This window comes from Lontra canadensis, unplaced genomic scaffold (assembly GCF_010015895.1).
Source record: "Lontra canadensis isolate GAN:19392208 unplaced genomic scaffold, GSC_riverotter_1.0 scaffold17, whole genome shotgun sequence".
NCBI classification, from domain to species: Eukaryota; Metazoa; Chordata; class Mammalia; order Carnivora; family Mustelidae; genus Lontra; species Lontra canadensis.
Window position 1 is genome coordinate 26088265 of NW_022631011.1, and position 22241 is coordinate 26110505.

At 40.9% G+C, this 22241-nt stretch overlaps 1 pseudogene; it reads right to left on the reverse strand.

Moving 5' to 3' along the window:
* Positions 1-86: 86 nt before the first annotated feature.
* LOC116868847 lies at positions 87-21145 on the reverse strand (annotated as a pseudogene).
* Between the last annotated feature and the right edge of the window lie 1096 nt (positions 21146-22241).

Consider the following 22241-nt stretch of genomic DNA (forward strand, 5'->3'; position numbering starts at 1 on the left):
TAAGGCAGCAAATGAAGTTTGACACATTAATTGACTCTTCCTTTCATGAACGATTTCTCTGTAGCATGCATGCTGTTTGATCCATTTTACCCACGGTAGAACGTCTTTCCAAATTGGGAGTCAGTCCTCTCAAACCCCGTTGCTGCTTCGCCAGCTAATTTTATGGAATATTCTAAGTCCTCTTTTGTCATTTCAACAATGTTCAGAGCATCATCACCAGGAGTAGATTCCACCTGAAGGAACCGTTTTCTTCGTTCATCCATCAGAACCAACCCCTCACTAAAGCTCTGTCATGAGCTTGCAGCAATGTGGTCCCATCTTCAAGCTCCACTTGTAATTCTAGTTCTCTTGCTATTCCCACCACATCTGCAATGACTTCCTCTATGGAAATCTGGAACCCCTTAAAGTCATCCCTTAGAGTTGGAATTAACTTCTTCTACATTCCTGGTAATTTTGATATTTTGACCTCTTCCCATGAATCACAAATGTTCTTTTTTTTTTTTAAGATTTTATTTATTTATTTATTTGACAGGCAGAGATCACAAGTGGGCAGAGAGGCCAGCAGAGAGAGGAGGAAGCAGGCTCCCTGCTAAGCAGAGAGCCCGATGCGGGGCTCCATCCCAGGACCCTGGGATCATGACCTGAGCTGAAGGCAGAGGCTTTAACCCACTGAGCCACCCGGGCGCCCCGAATCACAAATGTTCCTAATGGCATCTACAATAATGAATCTTTTCCAGAAAACTTTTCATCGACTTTGTGGCTAGATGCATCAGAAGAATCACTGTCTGTGGAAGCTATAGCCCTATGAAATGTATTTCTTCAATAATAAGACTTGAGTCGAAATTACTCCTTGATCCATGAGCTGCCAGATGGATTTTATGTCAGCAGGCATGAAAACAACATACATTCAAGTGCATATCTCCATCAGAGCTCTTGGCTCACCAGGTGTATTATTAATACGTACTATTTTGAAAGGAATCTTTTCTTCTGAACAGTGGGTCTCAACAGTGGGTTTAAAAGATTCACAAAGGGTGCCTGGGTGGCTCAGTGGGTTAAGCCGCTGCCTTCGGCTCAGGTCATGATCTCAGGGTCCTGGGATCGAGTCCCGCATCAGGATCTCTGCTTGGCGGGGAGCCTGCTTCCCTTCCTCTCTCTCTGTCTGCCTCTCTGCCTACTTGTGATCTTTCTCTGTCAAATAAATGAATAAAATCTTAAAAAAAAAAAAGATTCAGTAAGCCATGCTGTAAACAAATGCACTGTCATCCAGGCTTTGTTGCTCCACTTAGAGAGTAAACACATAGTAAACCTAGAATAATTCTTTTTTTAAAAGATTTATTTACTTATTTTTGATAAAGAGAGAGAGCATGAGCAGGAGAAGAGGCAGAAGGAAAGGGAGAAAGTCCTCAAGCAGTCTCCCTGCTGATCATGGAATCTGATACAGGGCTTGATCCCAGGACCTGGAGATCAAGCTGAAAGCAAGAGTTGGACGTTTAACCAACTGACCCACCAGGTGCCCTAACTTAGCATTGTTCTAAAGAGACCAAGAATTTTCAGAATGGTAAATGAGCATTGACTTCATTTTAAAGTCACCAGCTGCAGTAGTCCCTAGCAAGAGAGTCAGCCTGTCCTTTGGAGCTTTGAAGCCAAGCATTGCCTTCTCCTTTCTAGCTATGCAAGTCTTAAATGGCATCTTCTTTCAGTAGAATGCTATTTGGTCTACACTGAAAATCTGTTTTTTAGGGTAGCCACCCTCACTGATTATCTTAGCTACATCGTCTGGATCACTTGCTGTAGCTTCTCCATCAACATTTGCTGCTTCACCGTGCACTTGATGTTATAAACATGGCTTCTTTCCTTAAACTCCATGCTCCAACCTCTGTTAGTTACAAACTTCTACTGCAGCTTCCTCACCTCTCCCACCCTTCACAGAATTAAAGAGGTAGGGACTTGTTCTGGATTAGACTTTGGCTTAAGGGAATGATGTGCGTGGTTTGATCCTCTATCCAGATCACTTAAACTCTCCGTATCAGCAATAAGACTATTCAGCTTTCTTATCCCTCATGTGTCCACTGAGCTAGTGCTTTTAATTTCCTTCAAGAACTTTTGCTTTGCATGTATAACATGGCTAAATGGAGCAAGATACCTAGCCTTTGGCCTATCTCATCTTTCAACATGCCTTCCTCACTAAACTTAATTGTTTCTAGCTTTTGATTTCAAGTGAGAGATGTGAGACTCTTCCTTTCCCTTGAACACTCAGAAGCCATCGTAGGGTAATAAGTAGCCTTAATTTTAATATTGTTGTGTCTTGGGGAATAAGTCCCAAGGAAAGGGAAGGAGATGGGAACACTGGTGGTTGTAGCAGTCAGAATACACACAACACTTGTCATATAAGTTTGCCATTTGAAATGTGCACAGTTCATGGTGTCCCAAAGTAATTATAATAGTAACATCAAAGATCATTCATCACAGATCACCATAACAAATACGATAATGAAATACTTTGAAATACCGCAAGAATTACCTAAATATGACACAGAGACAAAAAATAAGCAAATGCTGTTGGAAATATGGCATCAACAGACTTGTTCTACGTAGGGATGCCACAAACCTTCAATCTGTAAACAAATAAACAAACCACAGTATCTGTGAAATGCAGTAATGTGAAGCATGATGAGATGAGGTATGCCTATACTTGGCTAATTTAAAATTGCTGGATATGGAACCTAGGAATCTGTGTCTCAAACACCCCTCACAGGGTTTTTTTTTCTTCTGCATATTAAGTCTGATCACCCCAGCAGGATCTCAGCTGTGCTGCCAGCGATTAAGGAGAAGATCTGTGCTCATAACAGTGATAGAATTTTAAAGAGGGAACTGGTGGTGAACACAACATAAAGAGATTCCCAAGTGGAAGATTGGAGCTTTACTATCTAGCTTTTTTATAGAGCCTGTGTGTAAATTCACCTCCTATCGCCAACTGAGAAGACTTATTTTGTTATTGCAGGTGGTGGTAATTTCCTGTAGACTTTGACTCTTTCTTTATAGAGAAGCTTACACATACCTTATCTTTGGTTTGTCATCAGACGAAGCCTGAAACTTTCAAGTTGGGCTGGTGTTAAATCCTTGTGAAGGTGTTTTGCTTTAAGACAATATCGTTCTGCTACCGTTTGAGTAGGATTTTTCTTGGGTATTTTGGTTCTGGTCTTCTCCAGGTACTACAATGACTCCTCACGAACATTTTATTTGGAGCCAGTGTCAAAGGTTGGAAACTAATGACCTAGCCTGCCTAACCACTCACACAGGACTGAAGGGAGCCTCAGAAAGAGCAAATATTTCCTTCTTTAATATTTTCTCGCTGCCTCACTTACCTGCCATGTCCAGCCTACCATATGCTTACACACTTCCTCCTTTCCTTCCCTCTGCATGAGGTATCTCATCACTAATCTATAAAAGCAAAACTCACACTTCGTACTGCTTCCGGTATGATTAAGCATATCACATACTATAGTTAGAAGCAAAATTAAACCATTTTACACTGCTGGATAAATTGAAAATAGTAGGGTCATCCTGACTTGTTCTGGTCTCCAGAATAATAAACCCTGGGAAGTTTCTTGCAAACCTGGATTCTCTAAAAAAAGTTGTCCCCCACCCCCACCCCAACTATGAACAGGCTAAAGTGAAGTTGGTACCCTTGATAATTTTACCTTTCTTTCCCTTTAAGTGTGTTTTGAATTTGGTGAGCCAATCTTTCTGGCTTCCTCAGAAAGTCTGACACCCTTGCACTGACGATGAGTAAAGTTTGTCCTTCCTTTCCTAAATGTGACAGTCTCCTCAGTTTTCCTTTGGTGTTCCCTTCCAGCCCTTTCTATTGTGCCTTCCAGAAACCCTTCCATTGCACTAAGGTTACTTCAATTTTTTTCCCATCTCAATAAAAGCAACATTATTCAGCCAGTGGCCTGAACCCAAAACCTAATAGTCATTTTTGACTCCTACCTCTCCCCATTCCCTTCTCTTATATCCTAAAAGCCTTTCATAGCAGTCCATAACAGAACCATGATCTCTTTATTTATTAATCCATTTATTTATGTACGTATGAGAGTTTTTAGTTTTGTTTTTTTTTATTTATTTGAGAGAGAGACAGTGAGAGAGAGTATGAGCGAGAAGGAGGTCAGAGGGAGAAGCAGACTCCCCATGGAGCTGGGAGCCCGATGCGGGACTCGATCCCGGGACTCCGGGATCATGACCTGAGCCGAAGGCAGTCGTCCAACCAACTGAGCCACCCAGGCGTCCCGAGAGTTTTTAGTTTTAATCTATTGCGATTTGAAATCATCTTTATTGAGATATAATTCACATACCATAAAATTCACCCATTTAATGTGTACAGTTCAATGGTTGTATGTATATTCACAGGTTGTACAACCACAATCTAACCTTAGATATTTTTATCACCCAAGAAAGAAATTGGCACCCTTTAGCCGTTAACTATAATCTCTCACTTGGGTTCCCATAACAGTCTCCAACAAGTTGTGGTCCATTCTCTATGCTACAGTCAGAACTTTCTTCTTTTTTTTTTTTTTCAAGATTTTATTTATTTATTTGACAGACAGAGATCACAAGTAGGTGGAGAGGTAGGCAGAGAGAGAGGAGGAAGCAGGCTCCCTGCTGAGCAGAGGGCCTGATGTGGGTCTCAATCCCAGGACCCTGAGATCACAACCGGAGCCGAAGGCAGAGGATTTAACCCACTGAGCCACACAGGTGCCCCCAGAGAGAACTTTCTAAGGGGGCAAATCTAAGTGTGCCTTATCCCAGATTAAAAACCTTCCATAGTTCCGTACTTCATTGTTGTCCCTGCACCGTACAAAACCTTGAGGTTGAATCTAGGGCCATTAGGAACTAACCCTTTTTCTAAATTCAGGGTTAAATAGTATTTTAGAATCATCTGGGGACCATGTGTCTTTTCAGAAAATTGACAAACCCCAGGAATGTGTATGCCAATGTTGATATGTGCTCAGATATGTTCTCCCTCTCTCCTGGAGAAAAGATGATAAATTACATTAGATTTCCCAAGGTTTAGATTATCTAGAAGAGAAGATTAACTATATATAGTTTTACTCATTTTATAGTTTTGTATTGTTTGTACTTTTATTACACTTACGGAGTGGGAGACACAATCACATTTTCAGATTTGAGGATTCTAAAGATCTTTCCTGCCTGGGACATGTCAAGGGTATATGCAGTCCAGGGCACAAAAAGTCTTAGTTGGGGAAATAAAGTCTAAAGTGAGCCTTGTTAGTTAAACAAAGGTGTGGGGAGGTGGTTGGTAGAGGACAGAGCTAGAAGAGCCACAGAAAGGGAAAAGGAGTCTATTGGAGGGGAGGAGTGCAATGCCAGCACCACAGTGAGTCTGATCCTTATACCCTGGGTGTGGGGTGGGGGATGCTTTTTTGTTCATCTTCGAACCCCTAGGGCTTGGCACACAGTATACATAGGATTAGCAGCAAGTGCCAAATGGATTAACAAACAAGTGAATACATCGAATAAGGCATCCCAGTTATTTATGTTTCTGTGCCTGTTTTATTCGTCTCTGATTCATTAATCTTACACGCAGTACTTGTTGAATTGCCCTCAGGAGCATAGCTAGATAGAGGCTAGCTCACTCATAGCTCACTTCTCTTGTCCTTAACCACCATGGTGAGTCTTAAATGCTGTACAAGTAAACATACACTCCTCCTCTGAGACTTCTCAGAGGCTCACAAACCACAGCTTCTTTTCTGATAATTAGTTTCGTTTCTCCTCAGTTAGCCACACCTTTTATGGGTGAGCAACATTTTCCTGAAGCTGTGAATTTTAAATATTCAAACCTTTGTATTTTAGGTGAATACAGACGTTTTATCTAGTGTATTTAAAAGAGCACAGTAAGTGTGTACTTTTGAATCTGCCATGGTGCCTAATGTCTTAATGGTAATAGAAGCCATCTGAAGAAAATCTTGATGTGTTTGCCAAAACAGCACTTTGCCTCTGACTTCTAGTTGATCAAAACAGATTTCATTAAAACTGAAACTTTCAGAAAAAAACAACCAATTTTGCTTAAAGTTTAAGCAACACTGACAAATACTAGAATTTATTTTGAATTAGATTTACGATTCTTTACCAGAGTATAAGTTTTCAAAACAATGACACAGCTTAATACCTTTCTACAGTTTTACAGGATTTCAAGAAAATTTGATACTTGGTGTGAATATATGTAGAGGCAATACAGGGAACTGAATTAATGGAAAAAATGGTTCATGGAGCGCCTGGGTGGCTCAGTCGGTTAAGCCTCTGCCTTCAGCTCAGGTCATGATCCTGAGGTCCTGGAATCGAGCCCCATATTGGGCTCCCTGCTCAGCAGGGAGCCTGCATCTCCCTCTCCCTCTGCTGCTCCCCCTGCTTGTTCTCTTTCTCTCTCTCTATCAAATAAATAAATAAAATCTTTTTAAAAAATTGTTCAGTTCGCAATAGCATATGAATCCCAAATGAACTTATCCATCGTGTATAAATGCTTACGCTTCAGAGTCAAATAAATTCGGATTTTAGTCCCAGCTCTGTCAATTACTAAACATACAGCCTCGGCCAAGTGATCTGCCTTTATGTCTCAGTACAGAAATAGTATTTATCCAACAGAATTAATTGAAATAAGTGCCTCAGTTACACATTAATGGCAGTTATCATCAAGACAACATTCACACTAAGAATATTAATTTGCAATGTATCAGTCGTGGTTTTTAGTTGCAGGGAAAAAAAATGATCTCTAGCTCTTGTAAAATCAGACACCATATTTTTGACTGGGAATGTATGTAGCTTGTGGATTTCCTGGGAAGTTGGCACACCTGACTTGAGAGCTACCATAGCCAAAAGCATAAGGAGAATCAAGAACTGCTTCCATGAGAACCCCAGTGCCAGCTGCCCCTTGCACAGTGGACACTACCTTGCTCTACCCTGGGCTAAGAGTGCCTCTGTTGCCTCGACTAGCTGGATGCTGTGGTTGCTGCCCCATTAATATCTGATTGGTTACATGAGTGTATCAAGAGGCCTGGGAGGCTAGAACAAGGAGTTTCTGGCATCCACAGCCACACCTTCAGTCAGAGATGGGCTCTGTCTGGCACCTACATTTATATGTTGGGGAATCCTCCAAACATAGGAGCCTGAGAGGCTGAGTAGCCAAAAATACACAAGTATGCATTATCCTTCCTAGAGAGCCACAAATTTTAGAGATTGCCTTGACTCCTCTCTTTTCCCCATACTCCAAACCGCTGACAAGTCTGTCAGCTTCACCTTCAAAATACATCAGAACATGACCACTGTGCCTCAGCTCCACCATTACCAGCCTAGAGCAAGCCCTTATTATCTCTGCCCTGGATTATTAAATCAGCTTCCAGTCATTAAGCCTCTTATAGTCTATCTTCAAAATAGCAGTCAGAGTAGTGCTCTTAAAGAATATGTCAGGGGGCACCTGGGTGGTTCAGATAATTGAGCATCTGCCTTCATCTCAGGTCATGATCTCTGGGTCCTGGGATCGAGCCCCAGGCCGGGCTCCCTGCTCAGTGGGGAGTTTGCTTCTCCCTCTGCCTCTCCACCTCCACTCGTGCTCTCTCTCTCTCTCTCTCTCTTTCTCGAAATGAACAAGTAAAAATCTTCAAAAACCTCTGACTTAAAAAAAATATGTCGGGCGCCTAGGTGGCTCAGTGGGTTAAGCCTCTGCCTTCAGCTCAGGTCACAATCCCAGGGTACTGGGATGGAGCCCCGCATTGGGCTCTCTGCTCAGCAGGGAGCCTGCCTCCCCCGCTCTCTCTGCCTGCCTCTCTGCCTACTTGTGATCTCTGTCTGTCAGATAAATAAATAAAATCTTTAAAAAATATATATATGTCTGACCATATCATTCCCTTGCTCAAAGTCCTCCAATACTTTCCCTTTTGTTCAGGGTGAATGCCAAAATTATATAGTAACCTACAAGGCCCTTTCTATTTGTCCTTCTCTGCCCCATTCATCTCTCTATTATTATTATTCTCACTCTCTATTACTCTATCACAATGCCCATGGTGTTCAAAACTCAGGATCTTTGCACTTGTTTTTCCCTCTACCAAGAACATTTGTCTCATTGATCTTTACAACTTATTCCTTTATTTCCTTCAGCTTTCTTCTCAAATATCATCTATCAGAAAATGTTCTCTGATTGTTATATAAAATTGTGACCCTGTGGCCCCCAGTACTCCCATCCTTTTAAATGTTTCTTTATAGCACACTAATCACCATCTGACATTCTGTATATTTCATTGTTAAATTGTTTCTGCTTCCCCCTATTGAATATAAGCACCATGAAAACAGGAAATTGATTTATGTCCTCAACATCTAGTTGGCACACAAAAAATATTTGATGAATGTATGAATGATAATAGATCTTTAATTATCACTTTATCTTCTAAATAAGATACATAAGGTACACTACTTATTGTACAAAATGTATAAAATAGTGTCTGCACAAAATGTCATCCTTCTTTTATACTGTTGCCCGAGACATGTTTTTAAGATAGATCTTGTTATGCCACTCACACATACATATATACATACATTTTCTCTTGCTTCTTACTGCTGATAGGTGTGTTTCTCAATTTGGGGTATGAGAAGTTGGAAAAATCACAGAACAAAGTAATACATCATTCTAGTCTAGAGTGTCAGATTTTACTTTTAGCATTTGAGGGAGAAAGTTTCTAATTTTATTCCTCTTAAAAAGTTTGCCACAGGGGGTGCCTGGGTGGCTCAGTGGGTTAAGCCTCTGCCTTCAGCTCAGGTCCTGATCTCAGGGTCCTGGGATCAAGCCCCGCATCGGGCTCTCTGCTCAGCAGGGAGCCTGCCTCCCCTTCTCTCTCTGCCTGCCTCTCTGCCTACTTGTGATCTCTGTCAAATAAATAAATAAAAATTTTTAATTAAAAAAAAAATTTGCCACATGGGCGCATGGGTGGCTCAGTGGGTTAAGGCCACTGCCTTCAGCTCAGGTCTTGATCCCAGGGTCCTGGGATGGAGCCCCACATTGGGCTTTCTGCTGGGCGGGGAACCTGTTTCCTTCTCTCTTTCTCTGTCTGCCTCTCTGCTTACTTGTGATCTCTGTCTGTCAAATAAATAAAATCTTAAAAAAAAAAAGTTTGCCACATGCATGTTAATATAGAAATTTATATTTGTATACAAAATAATATACAAATTTAGTTCAGTTGGGTAGAAATCATGAAAATCCAGGAAGGGAAAAAAATCTGTATAAGCAGTGAGTGATTAGAAGATTTGTTCCTTCTGTGTTGTTAGGTAAACTTGTCTGTGTTGTAATTGAATCAGAAAGCACAGGGTAGTTAAGAAAAATATGAAAAAGGATTTGGGGGAATCTCATAATGAGCTTGATGTGGAGGCAGATAACAGTTTTCCGAGCATAGCTAAGTCTTTAGTAGTAAGCAATACCAGTCAATTTTAAAAGCTTATACAGTACTTATTAAACTATGGGTTTAGCTATTGTAGAAATGGCAATTGAATACAATGTCAAGTGTCTCTCTCTCTCTCTCTCTTTTAAGATTTTATTTATTTATTTGACAGAGCACAAACAGGGGGAGTGACAGGCAGAGGGAGATGCAGGCTCCCTTCTGAGCAAGGAGCCTGATGTGAGACTCCATCCCAAGACCCTGAGATCATGACCAGAGCTGAAGCCAGACACTTAACTGAGTGAGCCACCCAGGCATCCTTCAAGTGTCTCTTATGTGAGAAAATACTAAGCAAAAAGAGAAAGAAATCATCACTCTTTCAGTGATACTTAAGAACCAACTCCATGACACCTAAAGTTTAGGTGGTTTGCTCTATAGGATATCAAAGCACTATGAAGCTAGATTATTAAGGCAGTGCAATATTACTTGAGAGGAAAAAAATAAGCAATACAACATGCTAGAAAACCTGGGAATGGAAGTATGCATTCAGTTATATGGGACGTAGCAGGGAAAAGATAGGCTCACTGCTCAATAAATGATGCTCGATTATTCATTAAAAAAGAATGATGTAGGTTCCTTTGTCAGTATGATACAGAGCAACTCCATACAAATTAGAGGAAAATCTTTTAATGGAAAATATTTAAACTTTAAGAATAAAATTTGAGAAAGCATTGGAAGTAGAGGAATTTTTTAAAAATATTTTATGTATTTATTTGACAGACAGAGATCACAAGTAGGCAGAGAGGCAGGCAGAGAGAAAGAGAGGGAAGCAGGCTCCCTGCTGAGCAGAAAGCCCGATGTGGGGCTCAATCCCAGGACCCTGGGATCATGACCTGAGCAAAAGACAGAGGCTTTAACCCACTGAGCCACCCAGGTGCCCGGAAGTAGAGGAATTTTTAAAAGGAGACCAGAAATCACAACCATAAAGGAAATAATAAATTCAATCATATTAAGTACTACTGTTCATTAAAAGATCTCCCAAAGAAGGGAAAATACAAGCCACAAACAGAAGAAAGATGTCAATAAGACTTTTAATAAGTTAATGTTATTAATTATTAATAATATGTTAATAATTTATTAATAAGTTAATAAGTTATTAATAAGTCAATAAGACATACTAAAACAGCCAAGGTTTAGTAGTCACTATGTAGAGAGAACCCCTAAAAATCAACAGGAAATTCAAACCCATAGAAAAATCAGTGCACAGCATGAAGAGGCATTTCACAGAAGAGAAAACACAATTAAGGAATACACATATGGAAAGATGCTCAGTCTCATTTATAGGGAGGGGAATGTAAATTACAACCACAATGATATACTATTCACATTCACCAGACTGATAAACTTTCTTTTTTAAAGATTTTATTTATTTATTTGACAGAGAGAGATCACAAGTAGACAGAGAGAGAGGAGGAAGCAGGCTCCCTGACAAGCAGAGAGCCCGACCCGATGTGGGACTTGATTCCAGGACCCTGAGATCATGACCCAAGGCAGAGGCTTAACCCACTGAGCCACCCAGGCACCCCCTGATAAATATTTTTTAAAGTAAAAAACACTCCTAAGTGTTGACAAGGAAATGGAACAGCAGGAACTCTTCTATAGTGCTGGGGAGAAAAAACTGGCATTATCTGGTAAACTTGTAAGTACATGTAATCCCTGACACTTGATATATATCCTATGTAATATGTCTATTGCATAAGAACACCGGAACATAACACACAAATATTCTTAGACGTCTGCCTTTTTAAAAAGCAAAAACAAACAAGAAATCCAAATCCTGGAAATAATTAAAATGTCCATTAAGGCGTGCCTGGGTGGCTCAGTCAGTTAAGCCTCTGCCTTCGCTAGGGTCATGATCCCAGGGTCCAGAGATTGAATGCCTCCACCACCTCCCTGCTCAATGGGGAGCCTGCTTCTCCTGATCTCCCTACTTGTGCTCTCTCTCTCTCTCAATAAATAAACAAAATCTTAAAAAAGAAAAAAAGTCCACTGAGTCCACCTTCTGCCTGGCACTGGCTAGTGGTTCCATGGTTACTGCATTCCATCTCATGTGGCTCCAGTGGCTCTGGAGGTCACAATTTCGGCCCTAATGGGGACCTGGACATGCCTGTGGATGTAGGAACAGAAGGTGGGGCGACAGCTCCAGGGAAGCAGTGTATACTACCATCATCTCCATGTTGGACCAAATCTGCTCCTGTCTGGACTACCCAGAGAAGAATGACCGCCTCCACACCTGGCTCTGGGAGCTGCTTGAATCCAACTGGTCTTGAGCTGCTAGTAGCAGCTGGGGGATGTTCCTAGCAATGCCATCGAATAGGCTGTGGGAGCCCCCAACCCACCCCAAATCTGCCTCTCAGGGCTAGGCTCTGGCCTGGGCACTCATCACCTGGCTTAGATAGCTCTCAAGGGCTGACCTACAGGTCTCCTGGTTGGTTTGTCTGCCTGGGCCCTCCCTTGTGCCTGGGTCAGCTCCCACCACCTGGCATCCCTTCGTGGGGTCAGGTCTGAGCATGCAACCCCTCCTACCATGCCTGCCTGCTCAATTCCTTGGCACTCCCCACTCTGCCCAGGCCTTGAGTGTCCACATTGAATGGGTCTCCAACACCAAAAATTAATAATAATAATAATTAATAAATAATTGATTAAATGTCCATTGAAAGTAGAATGAAAAAATTATGGTATATTTACATCAAGAAATACCATATAGCAGTAAAAAAAAAAAAAGAACCACAGCTACATTCATCATGAATGAATCTCAGAAATATTTGATCAAAAAAATAGTTGCAGAAGAATATATAAATGTATATATGATAACTGTGATTTATAATATGAAATGTATATTTGGTCTTGCTGTTCCTGACACAGAGCCTTAAAATCCTTGGAATTTCTTAAGTGAGAAGACTGATAAAAGTGTCTTTTGTTATTCTTAACAGTCCCCTTTCAAATACATCTGAGTTAATGAGGGGATTTTAAAAAAATTTTTATTTTTATTTTTTTGGGTGATAGGATTTTTAGATTTTTAGAAAGTCCTTAAGGATGGGAGCCCATTGCCAGTGGAAACAACCAAAAGTAGGGGAATTTTCAGTCCCACCCACCTCACCAGCCCACCTCCTAGAAAGGGAGATGAGCTAGAGGTTGAATCAGTCACCAATGGCCAATGATTTAATCAATCATGCCTATGTAATGAAGCCTCCACAAAAACCCAAAGGGATAGGGTTTGGAGAGCTTCTGGGTTGTTGAACACACAGGGGTTCTGGAATAGTTGAGAGCCCAGAGAGAGGATGGAAGGAAGCTCCATGTCCATTCCCCCATGCCTCACACTAGGCATTTCTTCCACCCACCCCTTCCTGAATTATATTCTTTTATGATATACCTGTAATCTACTAAGTAAATGTTTTCCTGAGTTCTGTGAGTTGCTTTAACAAATTAATTGAACTCAGGGAGGGGGTGGTGGGAACCTCCGATTAATAGCCATTGGGTCAGAAAGAAGCACAGGTAACAGCCTGGGCTTGTGATTGAGCATCTGAAATGCGGCAAGGGGACAGTGACTCAATCCTTAGCCTGTGGGATCTAATAAACTGTAAGGTGCCCAGCTGGTGTCGCAAAATTGCTTGATGTGTGGAAAACTCACGCATCTCATGTCAGAAATGAAGTAGTGTTGTAGTAGAATATTGAGAATGGAGAAGACACCCAGCAGGAATGTGTTGTTTGTCCCTAACACTATATAAAATTCAAAATCTTTCAAAAACCAAATAATCTATTGTAAACAAAAGGAAAAAGGATGCCTACACATTTCAGGATGGAGAATACTTCAGTTGTAAAGAGATGCTATTTTTGGAGGGGCATACTGGGCCTTCAGAATATTAGGAATGCTCTTTTTCTTAAGTTGGGTGGTGGCTATGATGGAGAACAGGTGGAAGGCAGGCAGGCAGGGACCCCCTGCCCTAAGAGGAAACCGCCCTTAACAGGATTTTATACCAGCCTGGAAAGAGCCCTCCACCCTTTCCCACATGACAGGTAGATGACAAAAACCTGATTGGGTGACCAACTCATGGTGCATTAATCAAATTAAAACAGCTCTCTATCAAGCCCATAAACACCTCTAGACTTAGAAACCATGGTGGCAACTCTCTTGGGTTCCCTCTCTCTTCGAGTGCTTTGTACTATCAGTCAATAACTTCACCGTAGCTCAATAAAACTTGCTTTGCTGCCCATCATTCTGTCTGGTCTACCTCTTTATTCTTCAAAGCAGCATAAGCAAGAACACTGGGCACCAAAGGAAAAGAAATCCTCTAACAGCTACATATATCTTTGTCTTTTATTATTTATTTATTTATTTTTTAAAGAATTTATTTACTTATTTGACAGACAGAGATCACAAGTAGGCAGAGAGGCAGGCAGAGACAGAGGAGGAAGCAGGCTCCCCATGGAGCAGAGAACCCCATGTGGGGCTCAATCCCAGGACCCTGGGATCATGACCCGAGCCAAAGGCAGAGGCTTTAACCCACTGAGCCACCCAGGCACCCCTATCTTTGTCTTTTAACAGTTAGATTATATATATTCTTTGGATGTATGAAATTTCTCATGATGTAAATGTAAAAATGTAGACATAGATTGGGAACATGTAAGTCTTTGTAGAGGTACCGTTAGTTTAAGATGCTAAGTAACATATTTCATATATGAAGAAAATATTTAACTACATGGATTTTTTTGTACCCACCATATGTTTATTGCAGCATTATTTACAATAGCCAAGATATGAAAGCAACCTAAGTGTCCACTGATAGATGAATAGATAAAGAAGATGTGATATGTATGCGTGTATACACACACACACACACACACACACACACACGATGACATATTATTCAGCCATAAAAAAATGAAATCTTGCCATTTGGGACAACATGGAGGGACCCAGAGTATTTAATGCTAAGTGAAAAAGTCAGACCGAGAAAGATAAAGTACCATATGATTTCACTCATATGTGGAATATTAAAAAACAAAATAAGTGAACAAAGGAAAAAGAGACAAACGAAAACCAGACTCAAATACAGAGAACAAACTGTTGCAACACGTGGGTGCGGGGATGGAAGAAATAGGTGAAGGGGATTAAGAGTACACTTATTTTGAGGAGCACTGAGAAAGGTACAGAACTGTTGAATTATTGTATTGTACTCCTGAAACTAATATAATACTGTATGTTAATTACACATCAAAAATGTTATCAAGAAAAATCATTGATAGTTTTGGAATGTTTGTTACAGCAAGAAAGCTGACTGGTGGGGTGCCTGGGTGGCTCAGTGGGTTAAAGCCTCTGCTTTTGGCTCAGGTCATGATCCCAGGGTCCTAGGATTGAGCCCCACATCGGGCTCTCTGCTCCACAGAGAGCCTGCTTCCTCCTCTCTCTCCCTGCCTGCCTCTCTTGCCTACTTGTAACCTCTGTCTGTCAAATAAATAAATAAAATCTTAAAAAAAAAAAAAAGCTGACTGGTATTGCTGATAGAGATGGGGAATTTCTTATTGGTGACCAAGCTTCCCTATCTCCCCTTGGTAAAGAATACTTGGAAGAACAAGGAGCTTTTGCACCAGTCTGGGTCTGAGTTTTGGGCATATTTACTAACATATTTTGAGGTACAGCTTCTTAATCTATAAAATGATTAAGGTACAAGGTTGGTGCAACAATTAAATAAGATAGTTTATATAAAGCCCATAGCTTTATTGAGGACATGCAAAACATGTCTGTTTCCTCCCTAAGCATGATGGAAGGAGCCGTGATAAATACTTGAGGACAGAATGAATGAATGAATGAATGAGTCCTTCCAAATCTGAGTCCTCACTCACTGGAGCCCTCCCATGTCTGCTTGTGTTCTTACACCTTTCTTCTTCACTACTAGTTTTTTCTTCAGCTGCTAGCTTTTCCTGATACTCTTCTCTTCTAGGCAGGATGTGAGAAGGTTCATTCAGCTTCAAACATGATTCCTGGGTTTCTAAAATGCTACAGTACTGGTAGTCAGCGGCCTGGGGCCTTTCTTTGGTTCTTCAGGGACCTTTTTCTGTTGGACAAATTCATCCAGTCTTAAAGCCTCTCCAGCCACGGTGTCCTCCTTACACCAGCAGAACCAACCAGATTCTGGGGCGGGTGGGCCATGAGCAGGGCTGTGAGGCTTCGAGGCCCTGGCTGGGGTGGTGCTGGCCCTGTGGTCCTGGCCAAGTATGGATTTAATGAAGGAAAAAATACTCAGTGTGTTGTTACCAAAAGGTAAAGACACAACCAAACAGTTCATTTATTTTATTTTTTTTAAGATTTTATTTATGTATTTGAAGACAGATCACAAGCAGGCAGAGAGGCAGGCAGAGAGGAGGAAGCAGGCTCCCTGCTGAGCAGTGAGCCCGATGCGGGGCTCGATCCCAGGACCCTGAGACCATGACCTGAGCTGAAGGCAGAGGCTTTAACTCACTGAGCCACCCAGGCGCCCCTCAAACAGTTAATTTAAAAGTTGAAAGGTGTTTCATTCATAGTTAGTTCCTTAAACGACATGGAAATTAAAGCTAATATATCAGGAGAAAGTTGGCAAAGGCCTATATGGCTAGAGATATATTCTGAGATATTATTAACATATTTTTAACATGATTTTTCCTTCTTTGATTTTCCCTTAACCAACTCCACCAGCTCCCTACCCCCTTTTGAAAAATAGCAGGCTCTGTGCTTTCTTGCCCCAAGAGAACTTTGTCACAGACTATTACTTTGGTGGCCCCCAATGATACATTTCTCCCATGTTCTTGCCTGTGGTATAGTCCCTTGCCTCTAATCTAGGATGGCCCTCTGACCTACTTTAACCAATCAAACGCCGTTCTAGTTCTAAACCTTAAGAAATTCTGCAAGCTCCCATGTTTGTGCTCTAGGGGGAGTCAGCCACTAGTCTGACTACCCTGAGACCACCTCTGTGAGAATCTCAAACAAGCCAAGAGGAATGGTTGAAAAGAGACCTGAGGGCCCTGGCCAACAACCCCAGCAAAGCTCTCAGCCAACAACAAGCACCAACTTACCAGCGTCATGAGTAAGGCATCCTGGAAGTGACTCCTCTAAGCACTGCCCAAGCTGATAGCACGAGGAGCAGAGAAATCTGGTTCCATCAAGCCTTGCCAAAATTGCAGAATCACGAACAAATAAAGAAAAAGATTATTGTTTTAAGCTACTAGGTTGTTTTTTTTTTTAAGATTTTATTTATTTATTTAACAGACAGAGATCACAAGTAGGCAGAGAGGCAGGCAGAGAGAGAGGAAGGAGGAAGCAGGCTCCCTGCTGAGCAGTGAGCCCGATGCGGGGCTCGATCCCAGGACTCTGGGATCATGACCTGAGCCGAAGGCAGAGGCTTTAACCCACTGAGCCACCCAGGCGCCCCAAGCTACTAGGTTTTAAGGCAATTGATTATGTAGCAATAGATCACTGAAACAAAGTACAGAGTAGAAAAATACTTTCCTCCTGGGAACTTTTTTTCCTAAAAGCTTCTTCTCTTAGAAGAATGCAGGTGGTTTTGGAGAGGGGGTAAAAATGAGTGAAAGATTTATAGGCATTGATTGATAGAGTATCTTGAAGAAAGATGACGAGAGATGGATTAAAATTTGAAAAGAGATTCCCTCTGGGCTGGTAAGATGAAATGGTACTCCCAACTCTCCTAAGTAGCTATATGGTACATCCAAGCAGACAGGATCAAGAGAAGCCGTGTCAGTGATTCCCATGTCCCAGGTGGTGCAAAAGCAACAGGAAGCCACCAGACCTAAAGAGGCCATGTTGACAAGGATGAGATTCTCTCCCCACTATTCAGAACGTAGTACTTCTTAAAACTGGCAAAAGAAGGAAACCCAAGGTGTTTTCTACCAATCTGGTAGATTGGGGCTTAGAGTCATAAACTGTATTACAGTAAGTGTTTTTAGCTAGCAAAGTCTGAACTTAGGTCACTAACATTGTCCTCACTTTCCTGGCGCCTGGGTGGCTCGGTGGGTTAAAGCCTCTGCCTTTGGCTCAGGTCATGATCCCAAGACCCTGGGATCAAGCCCCCGCATTCGCATTTGGGCTCTCTGCTCAGCAGGGAGCCTTCTCCCCTTCCCTCCCCACCACACCCCCTTCTGCCTACTTGTGATCTCTGTCAAATAAATAAATAATATCTTTAAAAGAAAAAAAAAATTTTTTTTGAGTGGTGCCTAGGTGGCTCAGTTGGTGAAGTGTCCAACTCTTGATTTTGGCTCAGGTCATGATCTCAGGGTCATGAGATCAAGCCCCACATCGGCTCTGAGCTGGGTTTGGAACTTGTTTAAGATTCTTTCCCTCTCCCTCTGCCCTTCCCACAGCTGCCCCCTGCCTCACCCCCACACTCACGTGTGCTCTCTCTCTTAAAAAAAAATTATATTTTTAGAAGATAGGAATATTAAAAACTCACTTTCCTTGCTTTTTCTTTTCTTTAAATTTAAATTCAATTAACATATAGTGTATCTTGAGTTTCAGAGGTAGAGTTCAGTGATTCATTAGTCTTATATAATACCCAATGCTCATTACATCATGTGCCCTCCTTAATGTCCACCCCCAGTTACCCCCTCATCCCCACATCCCCCTTCCTCTTTCTTTTTTTTTTTTTTTTTAAGACTTCATATATTTATTTGAGAGAGAGAGAGAGAGAACAAGCAGAAGGAGAGGGAGAAGCAGACTCCCCACTGAACAGGGAGCCAGATGTGGGGCTCGATCCCAGGACCCCAGGATCATGACCAAGCTGAAAGCAGATGCTTAATCAGCTGAGCCACCCAGGTGCCCCTTCCTCTTTGTTTTCTAGGTATTGTTATTTGAGGAGAATTTGACTTCATCAACAAATCCTAACAAGCCTGTATTCCACACACACACACAACTTCTTTCTGACAACTATCCTTGATCTGTAATATTTTATCAAACCATCACAGTACCCAGAGAATAGCACTAACACCTCCCCCCAATCAACAGGGATTTCCATCAGCTTCCCTCTATTGTGGGGGCCACTCAGGAGTTCGGCTGTGTGACTAGCTTTGACCAATGACATCAGCAAAGGTAATGCAAGTGCAGTCACTTGCACTTTAGAACTTTTTCTTTTGAAATTCTGTGACAACCAACTAAGAAAACCAAGCTATCCTATTAGAGATAGCTAATGCGGAGGACAGACCTTCAGTTCTCAACAGCCTCAGCTGCCAGCCATGTGAATGAGACTATCATGGACCAGTCAGCCCCACTCATGCTGCCCGGTGACCGATGCTGTATACATGATCTCAAGTGAGACGAGCCGAACTGCCCAATGAAGCTCAGCCCAAATTTCAGAATCATGAGCAAACACATGGCTTCTGTTCGAAGCCACTAAGTTTTTTGAAATGGAAAACTATTCACTGACCATTGTTCACCAATATTCACAATAAAGTAAGTAATACACAGTTGGATAACATTCTGACTACTATAAAGTTACTGTTTTTTCAAACTTCCATTGAATCATTAACACAAATATTGAAAAGACTGAGCCTGCATGTAAGGAAGGGATTGGGTAAAGAAAAAATACACAAATCAATAGTTTAAATTACAAAAGTCTGTTTGCTCATTTGTACTAGTAGGTCTGAAAGAGCAACATTTCTAATCATCTGTTTCCACAGATCATGATCTTTTAGTCAGTATACACAAGGATTTCAACCTTTTGTAAAGGAATGGTTCTCTAGGAGGAACTTTTTAAAATCTTTTTTTATATTAACATATAATGTATTATTTGTTTCAGGGGTACAGGTCTGTGATTCATCAGACTTACACAATTCACAGCACTCACCATAGCACATACCCTCCCCCATGTCCATCACCCAGCCACTTCATCCCTTCCTCTCCCCTCCCCTCCAGCAACCCTCAGTTTCCTGAGATTAAGAGTCTCTTATAGTTTGTCTCCCTCTCTGGTTTCATCTTGTTTCATTTTTCCTTCCCTTCCCCTATGATCCTCTGTCTTGTTTCTCAAACTCCTCATATCGGTGAGATCATATGATAATTGTCTATCTCTGATTGACTTATTTGCTTAGTATAATACTCTAGGAAAAACTTTGAATGCTCATTTAACTAAGCCTTGCTTGGCTTATTAAAACACAGCATTATTTGTAGTCTTCTCTGAGTGGAGAGGTTACTGGAGTGGTAGAATTTTTCCTTCCAGAGAGTTTTAAAAATAAACTGTTGCACTAATATAATTATAGATATAGATAGGAATTGTGATAAGCCTACTTTAAATTGCCCAATTTAGTTTTTATTTAAATTATCCAATTAATTATAGAATCATTACTTGCTTGAAAGGTTTACGGCTCCAGGAAAATTTTCGATTTCCCTTGAGGTGATCTATTTCTTGCTTTGTTCAGAAAGTGGGCATCCCAGTAACAACAGGGACTTACCCATGATTGTGAAATGCCATTTTTGTTTTTGTGAATGTAAAACAAAAACAAAAACCCAACAACAATCATTTACACTTGTATAAATAAAAAACAAAAAGCCTAGCATGGTCTTTAGCCATTAAGGGTTAAATGTAAGTTCTGATTGAGTTATGACTGTGGAAATTTTTTCTAACACTTTGAAAAACTCCTCCTTAATAAGAGACAGAGAATAATCTACCATGGTATCATATGTTCTTTTCTGTTAAATGAAGCAACTACAGTAAGTTTTTATTTGTCCACAGTAACCAGTGCTATTGATGCAAAAAACAAAAACAATCCAACACGGGCGTCTGGATGGCTCAGTCGTTAAGTGTCTGCCTTCAGCTCAGGTCATGAGGTCCTGGGATTGAGCCCAGCATCCTCCAGCCCCGCATCGAGCCCCCCACTGGGGAAGCCTGCTTCTCCTCCTCCCACTCCCCCTGCCTGTGTTCCCTCGAAGTGTCTCAATCTGTCAAATAAATAAAATCTTTAAAAAACCCAACAATTCCTTTGACACTACTCAAAATGAACAAATTAAATTTGATTTTCATTAGAATATAGTTATTCACATGAATGTCATAGAACCAAGTCATATGTGTGTGTGTGTGTATGTGTGTGTGTGTGTATGTGTATATATATATATATATATATATATATGAGAATATGAATGATTATTGAGCATCTTCTGACAAGAATGCAAAGTTTGTCTCTCTCTTTATAAAAAGCAGTTACAATTTGAGGACACTTCATGTTTGCCTCTTTTTGCCAGCACTAAGTCTGTTCCATTTGCATCTCTCTGTTTCATGAAAAGATTAATTCTCCGCTGCTGTCTATGACACTATTTGTTTAGGACAAAGACCACAGGCAAATGTCTTGGTTTGTCAGCAACATCTCTTTTCTTGTTTGATCTGCTGTCATCAGATTCACTGTCAGATAAAGATTTTCTTTTTGTCCTATCTTTTTCATTAATGGCTTTTTCAGGATTAAGAAATAGTTTGTTTAACTCTGGATGATCTAAATTTCTTCAGGTTTTCAAGTATTATCAGAATTCATAAATCTCTTCCATTTAAGGAAGTACTTACCCTTCCCATTCTCTACATATTGGTACAGGCTTTTTCTACCACCAAATCTTCAGGCTCTTCAACTCTTTTATCTGTTTCTTTCCCAATTTTTGGGAATGTAGCTTTATTGGAGGCCATTTTAAATTGTGGAGTTGAAGAATTATGTTAACTCACTCCCTCCCAGCAGCTTAGTCTGGGTTTGAGACATTTCAGATTTGGGGGGCCACATTCCAGGAAGACGGCCATAGAGAGCTGCACAAGTGGCCACTTAGTTTTTGGGATAGGTTGTTATGCAACAATAGAGAACTGATACAGGGACACTTATACTCAATACTTTAAGGTGGCTAATGAAAACTAAAATCGAGTCAGTTGAAGAGAACTAGTTGTGGTACTGGGTAATTTCAAACTTTTTTAAGTTGGATAAAGAACGAATTCATCTTTCTTTCTTGAAAAAGCTATTTGAAGAGTTTCTTTCTGAGAACAAGTGATTGGCAAATGGTTCTGAGGCTGTTCAGGTTGCCATACTGGCACAAAAGACTGATTCAGGCTTGATCTCTAAGAAGATACTATTAATGCTCCACTAATAGTTGCCCATGATATTGTAGTACAGTTTTCTGGCAGTTTTCTATCTTTCCTCCTGGTAATTATCTTGAAATCTCTTCTAAAGATATGAAAAGAGTTTCTGTTCATATCCACCTATCCACAATTTGGGATTACTGTACAGAGAAATGAGAAATTGCCCTGATGATGAACTGGACCTACTCTCAATTTGATGAAATAGTAAGGCAATTTATTTTAGCCATTAACTAAGAATTTTACCCAATTTGTACTTTACTTGAGCCATTTAAATCAAAGACTATTACATAATGGGATAGAAGGAAAAGGTCACACGAATTTGAGTGGTAAAACACGAGACATCAAATCAATCCCATTAAGAGCTGGAAGTTACTTTGCTTTGCCTTTGGCTTCTTCTCCCTTCAGGAACATGAATGGCATTTGGCCACAACTTGACTCTTGTCAATTTTATCCTTTACCACCTACTGCTCCATTTTCCCCACTTCCAGCCCCAATTATGTTCCTCAGACAAACATGCCTTCACACTCTTGTTCCTACTCTATTCTACCTTGAACATCATACACTCCTCTCCCCCAAGGTTCTGGACCATCTTTATATAGACAAGCAAATCTAAGTTTCTAACATACACCAATAATAAGAATCTGTCTATACAATTAAC